Source organism: Triticum aestivum, chromosome 2D, assembly GCF_018294505.1.
Source record: "Triticum aestivum cultivar Chinese Spring chromosome 2D, IWGSC CS RefSeq v2.1, whole genome shotgun sequence".
Classification (NCBI taxonomy): domain Eukaryota; kingdom Viridiplantae; phylum Streptophyta; class Magnoliopsida; order Poales; family Poaceae; genus Triticum; species Triticum aestivum.
In genome coordinates, this window is record NC_057799.1 from 252,213,243 (window position 1) to 252,232,997 (window position 19,755).

A 19,755-nucleotide genomic window follows, 5' to 3' on the forward strand; every position below is an offset into this window, starting at 1 on the left:
TCATCTTGCCTGCAAGGTTCTCAGAGTTGTTGAAAGCTTGATCCTCGTAAGCGTACTCAACAGGTTCCTCGTTCACGAACTCGTCTCCCGGCTCTACCCACAACAAGAACACAAGCAATGGAAACACAATCAATCACGGAAAATGCACAAGCAACATGATGCAATACATGCATGATATGCGAGATGTGATATGCGATGCATATGCGTGCTCCGGAAGAAAAAGGATGAACAAGGCATCAACTTGGCAAACCAAGTATGCCACTGGAAAGATGAGATGATTTCGGTCGAAATCGATATAAAGATCACCGGAAATGGATGCACGGTTTGCAAATGGCAAGCAAAACAAGAATGACATAAATCTGCGATTAACAGCAGGATAGCACTTAGAATACATCAAATAACTATGCTACAGCACCCCAACATAGCAACAAAGCATATGGCAGTGATCTACAAGAGATGCTTGACAAAAGATGAACACTGAGCTATGGCTAGATCACACCATAACAGGTTCAAACAAGCATGGCAAAAGTGCAAAAGATATCAGCTTCACAGACGGTGAAAATACTGAACATGGCTGAAACAGCATCAGGTAGCAATATTCAGAGCAAGCAAAACACATGGTACAGGAACTTATAATAGCAAAACAAGGCATGACATAAATCTACTAAATGCATAGAACAAAAGTCCCTTACTGACCATGAGCCAAAAAGGATCAGAAGATATGATGGCACCCATGTAAACATAGCAAGTTTCGTTAACAGGTTTCAGACAGCAGAAAACAGAACATGGCATTAATAGAATTATGAAGGCATCTTTGTGAGCTTGATTCACTCATCACAAAGCAATGCATTATAAAACAAGCATACCTACAGCAATATGGAATGTTCAAGAACCTAACCATGGCAAGGGAAAGTTCAAAGCATGTATGGATCAACTACAACAACCTTGGCAAAATTGAATAGCATGTTAACAATCTGACAGGAATATTTTATAGCAAAAGTAGAGCAAGATTAAGACATTCTAGGGCACTCCATAATTTCAAACAGGGGCATGGATGGATAGAGCACAACTATATGTCCAAAACATCCTTACTGAACCTACTCAAAATAAGCATGGATCTCACTGTAGACACATGGATACATTGCAACAAAATAACAGCAGGTACAGGACTTGATAAAATCCGAAGTCCCTGAAAACAGAAACATCACGAAGCCTAGTTTGCATGCTTGTGCTAGTCACCACATAGATTACAAAATTACACGGCATAGACCTCTGTAAATATGGCATGGCATAGATCAAAACACCTGTAGAGCTCATGCCCATAAGATGCACACATCAAATGCAACAAAAATAACAAAACATCAAGTTCTGATAAATAACAGCAGTACACATCATATAGCACTCTTGCATCAGAGATTTGGGCACTGTCGTGGAATTGTCACGGTAGATGTCCTCGAGCTAGGACTTAGTCATGGAGCCATCGCAACTAGGAAGCTTAAAGGGGTTAAACGGGACAAGGAACACGAGGGTTATACTGGTTCGGCCCCTTACGGTGAAGGTAAAAGCCTACGTCCAGTTGAGGTGGTATTGATTATGGTTTCGATGACCAGGGAGCTTGATTGATATGCCTGGCTCTCGATGAGATCTTACTTGTCCTGAACCGCCGCCGGGTCGTCCCTTTATATAGAGAGGTTGACGCCCAGCGGCTCTCAGAGTCTCGGCCGGCTCATAACAGTGTCCGGCTCGGACTCTTATCTATTCTTGCCTTACACTACAAGTTTTACCCTAACGGCGGCTAATGCTACGGGCCTTAAGCCATCTCCGGGTCTTGGGCCCGTTATTGACCCGCCGTCTTCATCTTTGGTACTGGGCTTCGCGTAGTAACCATCATGGGTAACCCGACCCCTCCTGGGCGGGTGACTCCAACGGTTATATCCCCAACATTAGGCCCCAGATTGATTTGAGCCGGCTCATGTCAATCTTCAATCCTTTCGATAGGAAATCTCTGGCTTACAATTGTGTGAAGGCTATAACCCGTTGTGACGTCACCTTCTGGATTCCGGGTAACCCGCCGTGACATCGTCTTCCATTAAGTTAATTTTTTATTCTGTCGCATCTCCAACGGATCTTATCTTTAATGGTCATCCCGAAAATCGAGGCGCCTTTGCGGTGAGATAATCACGCCGTGGCCTCCTCGTTTCTCGCGCCCACTTATGAGCCTCTCTTTATAAATAGCCCGGCCCGATGAGCCTCCAGTCACTCGTCGCCTCCATCTTCTTCCTCCTCTCGCCACTGTGCTGCCGCCCGAGCTCCGCCGTCTCCGCCGCGGGTCTTCTCGTCTTCACCAGCTCAGGCCGCTGCATCAACCTGACGTGACCAGATAAACGGCGGCGACCTCCGCAACTCTCCAGCACCCGTAAGCCCTTGTCACTCCGTAGCATAGATCTGCATTAGGGTTCTTTCATGTTCTTCCCGTGTTCATCACCGTTCATCGCGAGCTTCTTGATAGATTTCATTATTACCACCCCTTCTTGATCTTTAGACTGTATAGAACTGTTGCGGTAGTTGTTTCACACCTGTTCCCAATGTACATAGATCCCTTTTCATTGCATAAAGGCTCCGTTCGAACCTATGAACTTCTTCTGCGTCTGTTTTAGGTCTAGAAACTTTCTCTTTCCAGTCGATCGTTTGATCCAGAATAATTACTGTGATCTGTGAAACTTGTTTGCGCCACACTTAGTCAAAAAGTGCATCTGTTTAGCTATGGCGGCTCATATCTCCGGCTTAAAAGAGGCCACACGCTGTAGAAATTTCCGGCTCATTCGTAATAAGGCTTTAGACAGCTGGAATTACTGACGATGCCCTCAGCGGCTTAGATAACCCGATGCATTTAGCCATATGTCATTAGGCCCCTTCATAAGCCGCCACTTTAAACATTTAACTGTAACTTCCTCCGGCTTATAATTGAACCGGACATTTCCTTTTATCATAGGCTTCCGTTTTTCACAATGCCTCCCAAGGCTCCCAAGGCACCCATCACGTGCAACTGGATGAGATCCAATGTAACTGACGAAACCTTAGCGGACTTTGTGAAGACGGGTCACCTTCCCAAGAAGGATGTCATGTCTTACCGTGCCCCTAACCCGTCGGAGGAGAGACCGCAACAAAGGGAGGGTGAGGTAGTGATTTTTGCTGATCACATGAGCCGGGGCTTCGCACCACCCGGCTCAAAATTCTTTAGAGACGTGCTGAATTTCTTTGATCTGCGGCCGCAAGACATAGGACCCAATTCCGTGTCAAATATATGCAACTTCCAAGTATTCTGCGAAGTCTATCTTGGAGAAGAGCCCAGCCTGCTGCTCTTTAGAGAGCTTTTTTATCTGAACCGCCAGAACGAGTGTGCCAACGGGCCGAGCCTGGAACTTGGTGGAATCTCCATTCAACGCCGGAGAGACTGCCTCTTTCCTTATGCTGAGCCACCAAGTCATCCGAAGGACTGGAACCAGACGTGGTTTTATTGCCAGGACACTTCTCCGGCTGACGAGAGCCCTCTGCCCGGCTTTCGTGCCCTGCGTCTGGAGCCAAATCACTCTCTGCCGGATAAGCTGACTCAAGCCGAGCGTCAACCTCTGATCCCCACCATCAACAAAATTAAGGATCTCCTAGGAAATGGCCTCAACGGCATTGATCTGGTCCGGGTCTGGATCTCTTGGCGGGTGATCCCCTTAAGCCACCGCCCCGGCTTAATGTGTGATTACACGGGCCAGAAGGATGACCCTCTGCGGCACAGCCCCAATGATCTTCCTGAGGATGTTGTGGACGACATGACTAAGTCTCTCCTGAATGAGAGCTTAGCCGACTGTGGGAGGACCGGCTTAAGCCCCTTCTGCAAGGCTAACCCGGCCCCAGCGGTAAGCCACTGATCTGAACACCTTATTTTCTCCTTAGATAGTTTTCATCTGAACCTTAAGAAGTCTTCATTGTATTTTTCAGGCTGATGATAAATTCTGGAAGGTCAAGTATGACCATGAGGCGGCTAAGAAAGCTAGAAAGGCTAAGAAAGCCGCAAGGAGAGCCGCTCCCCGCAAGAAGGGAAGCAGGCCTACTGCCTCAGAGCTGCTTCAACTAAGTGACAGCTCCGAGTCAGAGGTAACCCCTGAACCTGTAAGCTCTTGTTTTGCTTCTTGTTTATTCCTATCCACCTTATTGATACTGATCATCAGCAGGATGACACCGGAGCAAGTAACCCGGTGACTGAAGAGGTAATGACACTTTCCTCCGACTCGGAGCCCTTGCCAAGGCTGAAAGTCCGAAGAGTAACCCGAAAAGTAAGATTTTCACATCCTGTAGCTTATCAAGATCCTCAATTTCTTTTGAAGCAACAGATTCATGAGAGCTGGCGGCACACCCGGACCAACAAGGATGCAGACCTCTCCTCCGGCTTACCTGAAGCGTCAAGGAAGCGCCGGACCGAGGTTATCTCCAACTTATATCCTTTTCATCCTTTGGCGGGTGTTATACGTCAACCGCTCAATTCTTCTGATTCAAATTATCAGGAAACTTCACCTTCCTCTGGTGACTCTATGCAATCGAACCTGCCAGCTTTCAAGACCGTACCCGGGTAATGATGATCATCTCTTGTTGTACTTATCTTTACTCACACTTTTGTACTAACCTTTTGTCCTTTCAGTGCCCAGGCAAAGCTCAGCAAGAGGGCGAAGAAGAATAAATCGGTCGAAGAGCCGGTCTTGCCTGAGCCGGAGGTTTCAGCTCAAGAGCCGCCAGCTGCCTCTACTCCTGAAGCCACCACTCCAACCGACGAGCCAGCCATGGAGACTTCCACCAACCCGGACATCTCCAGCCCGGCTCAGCCGGCCGATGACCCGGACGTGGTAATCACCCCGACGGAATTTGTCGAGCCGGGGAGACCCACTGCGCTGGCTAAGTGCTCTGCGAAGGAAGAGTTGCTAGAGCGCCACCGGGCCAAGCTGGACATCACCAACTACGCCAACCTGAGCATTGGAGAGATCATCTCCGGCTATGTCAATCAGGTGCACAGCAGCTGGGACTTGGAGATTGACATGGTGAAGCAGATACAGCAGAAGTCTGAGGTACCACTCTATTGCTTACTGCATGGTCATCTTTACCATATTAGCCCCCAAGTCTACTACTTATGATAGAATATGTTGTAGACTTAATTTCCGGCTTACTTCCATGAACCGGTAATTTGTAGATAGAAAATTTCGACATGCATTAGCCCCCAAGTGCCAAGTGTCTTTGCTTGGAAAGTGCTTGGGACTTTAAAATTGCATAATAATTATTCATACTATAACCCGGAAATTGTACAGGCTGCTTGCAAAAAGTTTGAGGCTGATATCTCTGAGCTGAAGAACCGCCTGAAGACTCAGGAAAATGAGACCCGGAAGGCCAACGCCAAATTTGAATCCAGTATTGCTGCTCAAGAGAAGCTGAAGAAGAAGTTTGAAGCTGAAAGGAAAACTTGGGCCGAAGAGAAGGCTGCTCTGGTAAGCCGGGCCGAACAGGCGGAGAAGACTCTGACGGAGAGAACCGCCGAACTCTCCGGCTTAAAGCGCCATGTGTCACAGATGGTTGCCGCAATCTTCGGTAAGTCATTCCGCCGGCTCTCGACAAGTTTATAGTCTTTATGTCTCATAATTCCCATCATTGCTAGCGGCTTATCTTACCTTGTGAAACAGGTCCCAGAAGCGCCAACCTCAATCAAAATGTGCTGACCAAGTTGAAGGCCGTGTACACTCTGGTGGAGCAACTCTACACCGGGTCACAGCGCGCCTTGGCCATTGTGGCCCTATCCAACGAGGTTCCAACTCACCTGGCAGACGTACTTCGCCGGCTTGCCGTTCTTCCTCAGCGTTTCCAAGAGCTGCGACGAGCTTCTGCAAGAGCTGGAGCCATAGCTGCTCTGAGCCGGGCCAAGGCTTTCCTTCCAGAGCTAGACCAGGCTGACATTGCACTTGGTTACCCCAGCCTGAAGGAAGACGACACCCCCTTCGACCAAAAAGACTTTCCTGCCTGTGTGAAGATCGTGCGCCCGGTGGCCACCCTGATTGGGAATGACACCGATCTGACCAAGTACCAGCCGGGCTACGACGCAGAGAATCAGAGGATCCCTACTCCGCGTTATGAAGCCATCAGCTTGGTCCCGCCGACTCGTAAGCACACCTTTGCCCCAGAAATTGACCCGGCCGGGTTAATTGACGAGGAGGCTCAATTTGAAGCTTTGAGCGGCATTGACTGGAAATCGTCAACCTTCCAGGTCATGGGAATAGCCGGAGGAGCGGAGAGGGATGAGCCGGAAGCTTCGACCCGGCGAACATCTTGACTCTTTAGGCGGCTTGTTTAAACAATGCTTCACCCTTTTGGACTCGGGGAGTCTTGTAATAGAGTAGGACCGACATTTTAACTTTGTCGTGCCATCGTGCACGTGTTGAATGTGTTAGAGTAGTCATTATGGTATACGACTTCTAGTCCAAGTCAGTTTTGTACCCCTACCCCAAGTCGGTTTGTACCCTCTTATATACTCTTGTATGCCGCACCAAATCATCAATAAGCAACAGTTTTATTCAGCTTTCATGGTATTAGATACCGGTCCCAGGGTTTAGGGTATGGCTCCGCCAACGCCACCGCCGCCGCCGCCCGGCTACTTCGAGCGCCGGGCCGCACTCATCGCCAAGGCTGCCAACGCCGCGGCCGCTTCTCTCTCGGCCCTCACCATAGCTCCACAAAACTACCCTGCACCCATCCTCGCCGCACCAATATCTCTTGCTGACACAATCTCCGACGTCAGCCCCTACATCCCCATAGTTCTTGATCTCGCCGCCCAAAACTACTACCATTGGAGACATCTCTTCGATCTCCACCTCGGCCGGTGCAACCTGCGCTCGCATGTCGCCGCCAACTGTCTTCCTCGCCCCGACGATCCGCAATGGTTGAAAGACGATCTCGTGATCGTCCAGTGGTTCTACACCCGCATCACCACCGAGATCTTCAACATGCTCGATCACGACGGCGCCACCGCTGCCAACATCTGGCACTCCCTCCGTCAGCTCTTCCAAAGCAACACCGACGCTCGAAAAACGCTCTCCACACCGAGCTTCGCAATATGGTGCAAGGAGACGCCCCGGTGAACCTGTTCTGCCAGCGCGTTAAGACCATTGGTGATGAGCTCCGCGAACTCGGCGATACAGTTAGCGACTCACAGCTAATCAATATCGTCGTCGTCGGCCTCAGCGAAGACTTTGACAAGCAAGCCTCGTTCATACCGATGATACGGCCCCCTCCTACCTTCGCTGAAGTTCGTTCCTTGCTACAACTCGCGGCGGAAACACAAGCTCGCAAGGACTCTCACCCCAAGGTCTTTCATGCTGCGGCTCGTCCTCCTCTGTCGTCTACACCAGCGCCGCCTTCCAGGCCGGCTCCTGCCGCAGGGACGTCCGCATCGTCATCTGTTCAACCGCCCCCAGGCTGGCGTCCTAGTCCGAACTACCGCGGCAAAAACCCTATCTACAGGCCGCCGTCGACTCGTTCGGTTCCGCCTACGACATCACCAGCACCGAGTCCTGCACCACCCACCAGTGCTCCATCTGCGGTTGCATGGCGGCCTCCTCATGATCCTTGGATGAGGCTTGTTCAAGCATGGCCCATGCCCTGGTCCGCTCCGTCCACCCTCGGTGCTCCGCCGGCATACTCAGGTGCCTGGCAACCCGGCCTTCGGCCGCCTACTGGTGCTCCCGGAGTTCTCAACCCCCGACAGCCGGCCAGTGCCTATCACGCCACCCCGACGTATGCTCCTTATGGTCATTACACCAGCGACAGCGGCGCCTACTACACACCTCAACCGGCCCTGCTCCCGACGCCACCCCCACCACAGCCGGCCAATGCCTACTACACTCCCCAGCCGGCCCTACTGCCTTCACCATCGTATCCGCCGGCACTGCTTCCGACGCCACCCTCACCTGCGACGCCGAGCTGGGATCAAGCTGCCTTTCTCCAGGCCATGAATAACTTTGCTGCACAAGGAAACTCAGGTACGGATTGGATCTTTGATTCAGGGGCCTCTAGTCATATGTCTGCATCTAGTAATTGGTTATCTTCTTGCACTAAATCTCCTTTCCCTTCCATTATCCTTGGAGATGGATCATCTATTCCTATATATTGTGTTGGTCAGGCTCAACTTCCCTCTTCCACCAAACCTCTTTTACTTCGCGATGTTCTAGTTGCACCCGCCCTCATTAAAAATCTTATCTCTGTTCGCCAATTTACTTGCGACAATCTAGTTTCGGCTGAATTTGACCCTTTTGGTTTATCTATGAAGGATTACCTGACCAAGGCCGAGATCGCTCGCTTCAATAGCTCCGGTGATCTTTATTCTCTTAATGCAGTTCCTGCCGCCACCCCTCCAACATCCATGCTGGCCTCCGTCGATCTCTGGCATCGTCGCTTGGGCCATCCCAACCCCGCCGTCTTAGCTTCTATGCTTAGTGAATTTACCATACCATGTAATAGGGACTCTCATAATTCTGTGTTTTGCGAGTCTTGTCAATTAGGCAAACATGTGCGTCTTCCCTTTAGTTCCTCTAGTTCTTGTAGCACTTATCCCTTTGAATTAATACATTGTGATTTATGGACCTCTCCCATTGCAAGTGTTTCGGGTTTTAAATACTACCTTGTTATCCTAGATGATTTCACCCACTTTGTCTGGACTTTTCCTCTACGCAACAAATCCGAGGTCCATTCTCTTTTCCTTAATTTTCAACGCTATGTGTCTGTTCACTTCTTCCTCCCAATTCGCTTTATCCAATGTGACAATGGTCGCGAGTTTGATAACATTAAAAATCGTACTTTCTTCTTACAACATGGCATCCTGCTTAGGTTCTCATGTCCCTACACATCCCCTCAAAATGGTAAAGCAGAACGCTCTCTTCGCACCCTCAATGATATAGTTCGCACTCTCCTCATTCAATCATCTATGCCTCCCAAGTTTTGGGCCGAAGCCCTACACATGGCGACCTTCCTTCTAAATATTCGACCTTCTAAAACTAAACCCAACACTACTCCCTATTATTCCCTCTTTCTTTCCCACCCCGACTACTCCGCGGTTCGTGTTTTCGGCTGTCTCTGTTTTCCCAATGCCTACGCCACTTCTGCAAATAAATTGTCACCACGCTCTATCCCATGTGCTTTTCTCGGCTTCTCTGACGAGCACAAAGGCTATCGCTGTCTCGACCTTCACACCGGACACGTTCATGTCTCTCGTCATGTCACGTTTGCTGAGCACATTTTTCCTTTCTCACAACGCACTACTACACCATCCAACACCCCTAGCTCCGCAAACACCCCCTCTCCCCGTCCTTTCCAACTATATACTCCCCTACCTGCCGAACACAACTTATCACCACCACCATTAACACCCACCATAGCCAATCCCAACCATACACTCACCCCACCCGAGACGTCCCCAACACCCCTGACCCCTGCTCCCTCCCCAACACCCCCGGCCCCTACTCCCACTCCACCACCCAGCCCTGCTCCCACTCCACCACCCAGCCCTACTCCTTCGTCCGACTCTTCCGCTGCGCCGGACTCACCAGTACCCACCTTACCCCCTCGTGCTATTCCTACAGCAGCCCCGATTAATGATCATCGCATGCGTACTAGGGCCAAATCAGGATTTCATCAACCCCAAGACCGCCTAAACCTTCATACCTCCGTATCTCTCACTTCTCTTCCAAAGAATTACAAAACTGCTCTACTTGATCCCAATTGGGCCGCTGCCATGCAAGAAGAATATAATGCTTTACTTCAAAACAACACCTGGCAACTTGTTCCTCGTCCTCCCAATACAAATATTGTTTCTGGCACATGGATTTTTCGCCAAAAGTTCCACTCCGATGGGAGCCTCTCACGATATAAAGCCAGGTGGGTTTGTCGTGGCTTTTCTCAGCAACAAGGAATTGATTACGAAGAAATCTTCTCTCCTGTTGTTAAACCTAGCACCATTCGCACCGTTCTTAGTGTTGCTGTCTCCTCTTCATGGCCCATTCACCAACTTGATGTTAAAAATGCTTTCCTCCATGGTTCCCTTCAAGAAACTGTCTACTGCCAGCAACCTATGGGTTTTGAAAATCCATCCTTTCCAACTCATGTATGTCTTCTTCAGAAATCTCTCTACGGTCTTAAACAGGCCCCACGAGCTTGGTTTCAACGCTTCTGCTCCTTCATTCAAACAATAGGCTTCACTCCATCTCTCTCGACACCTCTCTTTTTGTGTATCATCAAACTTCTGACACTGCCTATTTACTTCTCTATGTAGATGATATCATTCTTACCGCCTCCTCTCAAAAGTTCTTAGATCATATTGTCTCTCTTCTTAGATCTGAATTTTCTATGACTGACCTAGGACTCCTTCATCATTTCTTAGGCATTGCTGTTGTTCGCGATTCCTCCAGCCTTTTTCTTTCCCAACGCCAGTATATTCTTGATCTTCTTAATCGTGCTGGTATGCTTGACTGTCAATCATCTCGCACTCCTGTCGATACTAGTTTTAAACTTTCGGCTACCGGTGAACCCTTTTCCGATCCTACTCTCTATTGTAGCCTAACAGGTGCTCTCCAATATCTCACCATTACTCGTCCTGAAATCTCTTTTGCTGTTCAACAAGCATGTCTCTATATGCATGATCCCCGTGTTCCTCACTATAATCATGTTAAACGCATTCTTCGGTATTTAAAAGGAACTCTCAATCATGGTCTCCACCTCAATAATTCTTCTCCAAACTCGCTTACCGCATACTCTGATGCAGACTGGGCTGGTTGTCCTGACACTCGAAGGTCCACTTCCGGTTTTTGTGTTTTTCTTGGTAACAATTTGATTTCTTGGTCTTCGAAAAGACAGGTTACAGTCTCACGTTCGTCGGTCGAGGCTGAGTATCGCGCTGTGGCACATGCCGTTGCAGATACAATCTGGATTCGGCAGTTACTCTCCGAGCTACACAGGCCTATTGAGCAGGCCACTATTGTCTACTGTGACAACATATCAGCAGTCTACATGACCAGCAATCCAGTTCAACACCGACGCACAAAGCATATTGAGATTGATATTCATTTTGTTCGTGAAAAGGTTGCTCTTGGTCAGGTTCGGGTGCTTCATGTTCCCTCTACGGCTCAGTTTGCTGACATTTTCACCAAGGCACTGCCTACTAAGCCGTTTCAAGATATCTGTTTCAGTCTCAACGTCGTCGAGCCTGCCGTTGATACTGCGGGGGGATGTTAGAGTAGTCATTATGGTATACGACTTCTAGTCCAAGTCAGTTTTGTACCCCTACCCCAAGTCGGTTTGTACCCTCTTATACACTCTTGTATGCCGCACCAAATCATCAATAAGCAACAGTTTTATTCAGCTTTCAGAATGCTTAACTCCATTGAAGTTGCTTCCTTATATTCTTCCGGGTCATAATTGATCATTTATTTTCCTTAAGCTCAAATAGCTGTCCTTAACTATCCTGCATAGAAAAACAAGCCACAAGTCTATAGGCGGCTTACCGCACTGAGAATCATAGTCTCATACATATAACCCGGAATATGAATCTAAGTCACCAAAGACTGGTCCTCAATTATGTCCTTGATGTAACCATAATAGCATGCTTACAGGCCTTCAAGTATGCTTCCGGTTTATGTAACCCGGATAATAAGGTTGGTACCTCAACTCCGGTTTACCAGTCTTGATAATGCTGATTGTGTGTGACTAACACTGTGAATCAAAGTTAAGTCGGTGGAATAAGAATCGCCGTGTACACTGTTGATATAACCAGAAGAACTTGTTGTAAATCAGAAAATCAAAACTTAGGGGCTTCCGGTTCGAATACGACCAGAGACCCGTCCCAAAGAGGTTAAGCTAAGATTCGAATGCGATCATATAGCCCCCAGTGGGTTTGGCGATGCCGATCAAGAGGGTACCGACAGCTATGTTCTCTTTGGTTCGAATACGACCCATGTTTGAACATGAAGCCCCCAAATGACTTTAAGAGTTGTTTAACGACGCTGATTCGAATACGATCCACGTCAGTTCCCAAAGGGGGTTGAGCTATGATTCAAATATGATCAAAGAAAACTCCCCAATGAGCTCGGCACTTTGCCAATCAAATGGGTATCGACAGCTATGTTCTCTTTGGTTTGAATACGACCTATGTTTGAACAGGAAGCCCCCAAGTGATTATATTGCGTACGGCTAGATTCGAATACGATCATAAGCCGGATCCACCTCCAAGTTATCATGTGATCTTGTAATGGAAACAACACATTTACCTTTGGAGGAGAAAAAGGACAGAGGTCCTGCTTTATTGCTTATCATAATATATACATGGCTATAGAAATATGTACATTATGAGAGCCGGTGGCTCAAGTGTAATAAGGCCAAAGCTGAGCTATGTTCCACGGCCGACGGGTCTCTTCCTCCAACTTACGTGAATCTTTATGCTCCCGAACGTCAATAAGGTAGTATGAACCGTTGTGCAAGTTCTTGCTGACCACAAAGGGCCCTTCCCAAGGCGGGGATAGCTTGTGCGCATCTGTTTGATCTTGGATGAGCCGGAGCACCAGATCACCTTCCTGGAAGACCCGGGACTTAACCCGGCGACTGTGATAACGGCGCAGGTCTTGTTGGTAAATTGCTGAGCGAGCTGCTGCCACGTCACGCTGTTCGTCCAACAAGTCAAGAGCATCTTGGCGCGCCTGTTCATTATCCGCTTCAACATAAGCCGCCACTCGAGGCGAGTCATGACGGATGTCACTGGGGAGGACTGCTTCCGCTCCATAAACCATGAAGAAAGGCGTATAACCCATAGATCTGTTAGGAGTAGTATTGATGCTCCATAACACGGAGGGTAACTCCTCCACCCAATAACCCGGCGTCCATTGCAAAGGGACCAAAAGCCGGGGCTTGATGCCTTTCAGAATCTCCTGATTAGCTCTCTCAGCTTGACCATTGGATTGAGGGTGAGCTACTGATGAAACATCAAGTCGAATATGCTCTCGTTGACAAAACTCCTCCATGGTGCCCTTGGACAGATTGGTACCATTGTCAGTTATAATGTTGTGTGGAAAGCCAAAGCGAAATATCACCCTTTTCATGAACTGAACCGCCGTGGCTGCGTCACACTTGCTAACTGGCTTTGCTTCAACCCACTTTGTGAATTTGTCAACTGCCACCAAGAGGTGGGTCTTCTTGTCCTTGGACCTTTTAAAAGGCCCAACCATATCAAGCCCCCAGACCGCAAATGGCCAAGTGATTGGTATCATCCTCAGCTCCTGAGCCGGCACATGAGCCCGTCGCGAGAACCTCTGGCAACCATCACATTTACTGACCAAGTCCTCCGCATCAACATGAGCCGTCAGCCAATAAAAACCATGACGAAAAGCTTTGGCCACAAGGGATTTTGAGCCGGCATGATGGCCACAATCCCCTTCATGAATCTCACGCAAGATTTCTTGACCTTCCTCAGGGGAGACACAACGCTGAAACGCTCCCGTAACACTGCGGCGATGCAGTTCACCATTGATAACAACCATTGACTTAGACCGCCGGGTTATTTGTCTGGCCAAAGTTTCATCCTCAGGCAAATCTCCCCGGGTCATGTAAGCCAAGTATGGCACCGTCCAGTCCGGGGTGATGTGGAGAGCCGCCACCAACTGTGCCTCCGGGTCAGGGACAGCCAAATCTTCCTCTGTAGGTACCTTAACAGAAGGGTTATGCAAGATGTCCAGGAAAATATTAGGCGGCACCGGTTTTCGCTGAGAGCCCAGCCGGCTTAATGCATCGGCCGCCTCGTTCTTCCTGCGATCGATGTGCTCTACTTGGTAACCCTGAAAGTGTCCAGCAATGGCATCAACTTCACGGCGATAAGCCGCCATGAGAGGGTCCTTGGAATCCCACTTGCCTGATACTTGTTGAGCCACTAAGTCTGAGTCGCCGAAGCACCTTACCCGGCTCAAGCTCATCTCCTTAGCCATCCGAAGACCATGGAGCAAGGCCTCGTACTCAGCCGCATTGTTAGTGCAAGGAAACATCAACCGTAGCACATAATGAAACTTGTCACCTTTAGGGGAAGCCAATACAACTCTAGCCCCCGAGCCCTCCAATTTCCTGGACCCATCGAAGTGAATAGTCCAATATGTGTTATCCGGCTTTTCTTCGGGCACTTGTAGCTCTGTCCAATCGTTGATGAAATCCACCAAGGCTTGAGATTTAACAGCAGTGCGTGGTACGTATTTCAGACCATGAGGCCCGAGCTCTATAGCCCACTTAGCCACTCTTCCTGTGGCTTCTCTGTTTTGGATGATATCTCCAAGGGGAGCAGAACTGACCACAGTGATAGGGTGACCCTGGAAATAATGCTTAAGCTTCCGGCTTGCCATGAACACACCATAAACAAGCTTCTGCCAATGTGGATACCGATGTTTGGACTCGATGAGCACTTCACTGACGTAATAAACCGGCCGCTGAACCGGATGCTCCTTACCCTCTTCCTTGCGCTCCACCACTATAGCCACACTGACGGCCCGTGTGTTAGCAGCTACATACAGTAATAAAGGCTCCTTGTCAACCGGAGCAGCAAGGACTGGGGGCTCCGCCAGCTGTCTCTTCAAATCCTCAAAAGCAGTATTAGCAGCATCATTCCAGACAAAGTCATCAGTTTTCTTCATCAACTGGTACAATGGCATGGCCTTCTCACCCAAACGGCTTATAAACCGGCTTAAAGCAGCGATACGACCCGCCAGGCGCTGGACGTCGTTTATACACGCCGGCTTAGCCAGAGAGGTGATTGCCTTGATCTTCTCCGGGTTAGCTTCAATGCCTCTGTTAGAAACCAGGAAACCCAAGAGCTTGCCTGCAGGAACACCAAAAACACACTTGGCCGGGTTAAGCATCATCTTGTAGACCCGGAGATTATCAAAGGTTTCCCTCAGATCATCTATCAAGGTTTCCTTCTCCCTGGACTTAACCACAATATCATCCACATAGGCATGAACATTGCGCCCAATCTGGTTATGAAGACAGTTCTGCACGCAACGCTGATAAGTCGCCTGTGCACTCTTGAGTCCAAAAGGCATAGACACATAACAGAAGGCTCCAAAGGGAGTGATAAACGCCGTCTTCTCCTGGTCCTTAACTGCCATTTTAATCTGATGGTATCCAGAATAAGCATCCAAGAAACTTAAGCGCTCGCAACCCGCCATAGCATCAATGATTTGATCAATACGGGGAAGGGCAAAAAGATCAGCCGGACATGCCTTGTTTAAGTCCGTGTAGTCCACACACATCCGCCAGGTGCCATTCTTCTTGAGCACGAGCACCGGATTAGCTAACCACTCTGGGCGAAAAACTTCAACAATAAACCCGGCCGCCAAGAGCCGGGCCACCTCCTCTCCAATGGCTTTCCGCCTTTCCTCATTAAACCGCCGAAGGAATTGCCTGACCGGCTTGAATTTCAGATCAATGTTGAGTGTGTGCTCAGCGAGTTCTCTAGGTACACCTGGCATGTCAGAAGGTTTCCATGCAAAAATGTCCCTATTCTCATGGATGAACTCGATGAGCGCGCTTTCCTATTTCGGATCCAGATTGGCACCGATGCTAAACTGCTGAGATGAATCACCTGGAACGAAATCAACAAGTTTAGTCTCATCAGCCGACTTAAATTTCATTGTTGGCTCATGCTCCGTAGTCGGCTTTTTCAGAGAGGTCATATCTGTTGGGTCAACATTGTCCTTGTAAAATTTCAACTCCTCTGTTGCACAAACAGATTCTGCATAAGCCGCATCGCCTTCCTCACACTTCAAGGCCACCTTCCGGCTGCCATGAATCGTAATGGTCCCATTGTGACCCGGCATCTTGAGCTGTAAATACACGTAACACGGCCGTGCCATGAACTTGGCGTAAGCCGGCCGCCCAAATATGGCATGATACGGACTTCTTATCTTGACCACCTCAAAGGTCAATTTTTCCACCCTGTAGTTGTACTTGTCTCCAAAGGCCACTTCCAACTCGATCTTACCAACTGGATAAGCCGACTTACCAGGCACCACACCATGGAAAATAGTATTGGACTAGCTGAGGTTCTTATCAATCAACCCCATACGACGGAAAGTCTCATAATAGAGGATGTTGATGTTGCTGCCTCCATCCATGAGCACCTTAGTGAACTTATATCCTCCCACCTGAGGAGCCACCACCAGGGCCAAGTGACCCGGATTATCAACCCGGGGAGGGTGATCCTCCCTACTCCACACAGTAGGCTGCTCAGACCATCTTAAATAGCGTGGAACCGCCGGCTCAACAGCATTCACAGCCCTCTTATGAAGCTTCTGATCTCGCTTACACAGACTGGTGGTAAATACGTGATACTGTCCACCGTTAAGCTGCTTTGGATTGGTCTGATAACCCCCCTGCTGCTGTTGATGACCCTGGCCAGACTGCTGATTAAAGCCCCCTTGACCGTTCTGAGGATTAGAATTTGAGCCGCCGCCCGGGCCATGAAAACCGCCAGCGCCTGAGCCGTCGCCCGGGCCATTGTTGCCATTAAAGGCATTGGAATTATTAAAGGCCTTCATCATTGTGCAATCCTTCCATAGATGAGTAGCTGGCTTCTCCCTAGAGCCATGCCTTGGACAAGGCTCATTCAACAGCTGCTCCAGCGTCGGGCCTGACCCGCCGGCTCGGGGAGGTGGCCTCCCCTTGCGTCGCTGGTTATTACCCTGTGAGCTGGCGTTGGCCACGAACTCTAGGCTGCCGTCGGCCTTACGCTTGCCACCTCCTTGGTTCCCCGGGTTATGCTGAGGACCCTTGCCATTGCCGTTCTTCTTTCCCTTCCCTGTCCTTTCATCATCTGAAGCGGGGTCCTTGGTACTATCAGAGTCGGCGTACTTGACGAGAGCCGCCATCAGCGTACCCATATCATTGTAGTCGCGCTTAAGCCGCCCGAGTTTCATCTTCAGGGGCAGGAAACGACAATTCTGCTCCAACATTAAGACTGCAGAGCCGGCATCCATCTTATCAGATGAATGTATTATCTCTTTGACCCGGCGAACCCAATGTGTCGTAGACTCACCCTCCTGCTGTTTACAGTTAGTCAAATCCACAATCGACATAGACTGCCTACAGGTATCTTTGAAGTTTTGGATGAACCGGGCTTTCAGCTCAGCCCAAGAGCCGATGGAATTCGGTGGTAGCCCTTTCAACCAAGTGCGGGCAGTCCCATCTAACATCATGGTGAAGTACTTGGCCATCGCCGCTTCACTGACCTCCAGCAATTCCATGGCCATCTCGTAACTCTCGATCCAGGCTCCGAGTTGTAAATCAGCCGTGTAATTAGGCACCTTCCTAGGCCCTTTGAAGTCCTTGGGTAGACGTTCATTGCGGAGAGCCGGCACTAAACAAGGGACACCTCCAGTCCTCGTAGGGATACCCACGTCGACGGAAGTCGTCGGATAAGCCGGGGGTGTCTGGTAAGCCGTCAACTGAGGCACCTGCTCCGCCTCTTGCCGTGCTCTGTCTTGGTCTGTTGCGTGAAAGGCTCCGTTATGAGCCGGGCCATGGCCAGGTGGCAAGTCATGGCGTCGGGCATTACTTGAGCCGGTCGCTGAAACCATGTGTCTGCTATAACTCGGGCTCCGGCCTGGACGAGAGGTTGAATGGATCCTGTCCCGGCTGTAAGAGTACGCCTCTTGCTGCGCCAGAGCTGTCTGAAGGAGCTCCCTGACCCGACGGGTTTCAACCGCCGTTGGAGAGTCGCCGTCAATTGGGAGAGCCGCCAACCGTGCTGCCGCGGCGACCATGTTTTCCAGCGGGTTAGCATAATGACCCGATGGTATTGGCACATACTGAGGCGGGGCAGGGTTCACCCGGGGAGGCCCCATCACTTGTGGCTGAACAGGTGTCCCAGCCCCGGGCACTATGATCTCCGGCGGGTTACTAGACCCTGCACCTGGCGTGTTGAAGAGGTTTCGAGGATCGTAGACCGGAGGGAGTCGAGATTGGGTCTTTTGATGCCTCCTTCTCATGACCTCATTGGACGCGTTCTGATCCATCGTGAGCCGGAAGGACTGCGCCTGAATCAACTGAGTCTGAGCGTCGAGAGCCGCCCTCTCCGCAGCCATCCTGATCCCTTCCGCCGCCAGATCCTCCTTGGCTTTCACTAGATCTAACTTTAACTGCGCCACCTCCGCGTCATGCTGAGCTTGATCCGCCGGGTCAACCGTGGCGGTCAACAGGGCCGTCATCTTATCCGTGAGATCCATCAGCACCTGAGCCGGCGAGGGTACCGGGTTTCCTGACCCAGCGGCAGGGTTTTGAACAGGCTGTGCACCGGCCATGAAGATTCCAACCCGGCTCGGCGGCTCGAAAGGGTCCGGAATACTGTCACCATCGGAACAACCCCTGAGCCTGCCATCTTGAATTTGATACAACGAGTTTGACTCATCTATGGACGACTCGCCGTCAGAGCCGGCGGCCGTCTCATCACCAGATCCAGACCCTACAGAGAGCCCTCCATGGACACATCCCACAAAAGCATGCTTCAAGGCAGGTAGGGCCCAGGCGGGTCGTGCGCGCTGAGCCGTCTCGATGAGATCAGCGCAGAGATCCGGCTCAGGGCCCGGCTCACCAATCTTGCCAATGAAAACATGAATTCCGCCGAAGGGGACCCGGTACCCGTACTCAATTGAGCCGGCGTCGGGGCCCCAGTTTGCATCGTCGATGTAGAGCTTGCCGCGACGACTCTTGGTCATCCGGCCCACAGCGTATCCCTTGAGCCCTTCGAAGCTGCCCTTCAAGAACTCAAATCCACCGTGCGCTGGCCCCACGGTGGGCGCCAACTGTCGTGGAATTGTCACGGCAGATGTCCTCGAGCTAGGACTTAGTCGTGGAGCCATCGCAGCTAGGAAGCTTAAAGGGGTTAAACGGGACAAGGAACACGAGGGTTATACTGGTTCGGCCCCTTACGGTGAAGGTAAAAGCCTACGTCCAGTTGAGGTGGTATTGATTATGGTTTCGATGACCAGGGAGCTTGATTGCTATGCCTGGCTCTCGATGAGATCTTACTTGTCCTGAACCGCCGCCGGGTCGTCCCTTTATATAGAGAGGTTGACGCCCAGCGGCTCTCAGAGTCCCGGCCGGCTCATAACAGTGTCCGGCTCGGACTCTTATCTATTCTTGCCTTACACTACAAGTTTTACCCTAACGGCGGCTAATGCTACGGGCCTTAAGCCATCTCCGGGTCTTGGGCCCGTTATTGACCCGCCGTCTTCATCTTTGGTACTGGGCTTCGCGTAGTAACCATCATGGGCAACCCGGCCCCTCCTGGGCGGGTGACTCCAACGGTTATATCCCCAACAGGCACCCAGATGAACTCAAACGAGCATGGCACAATGTAACAAAATGAAGAGCATCTTGTAATGAACATTTTGATATATCATGCGCATGAAACGGAGCAGTATGCACGGAGTTATGGTAGGTTAAAGAATGTAATAATGCAAGTTTTTCGGGACTTGGCAGAAAACAGAGGGGGGAAAGTCAACCTAGGGTGGATCTGGATCTGGCGCGGATCGAGGTGGCCGGAGCAGTTCGCCGGAGATGGAGGGAAGAGGCGGAGGAGCTCGAGCGGCGTCGGGGTGAGGCGGCGGTGGCGGCGGGCGAGGTCGCCGGAGGCGGCGACGGGAGCTCGCC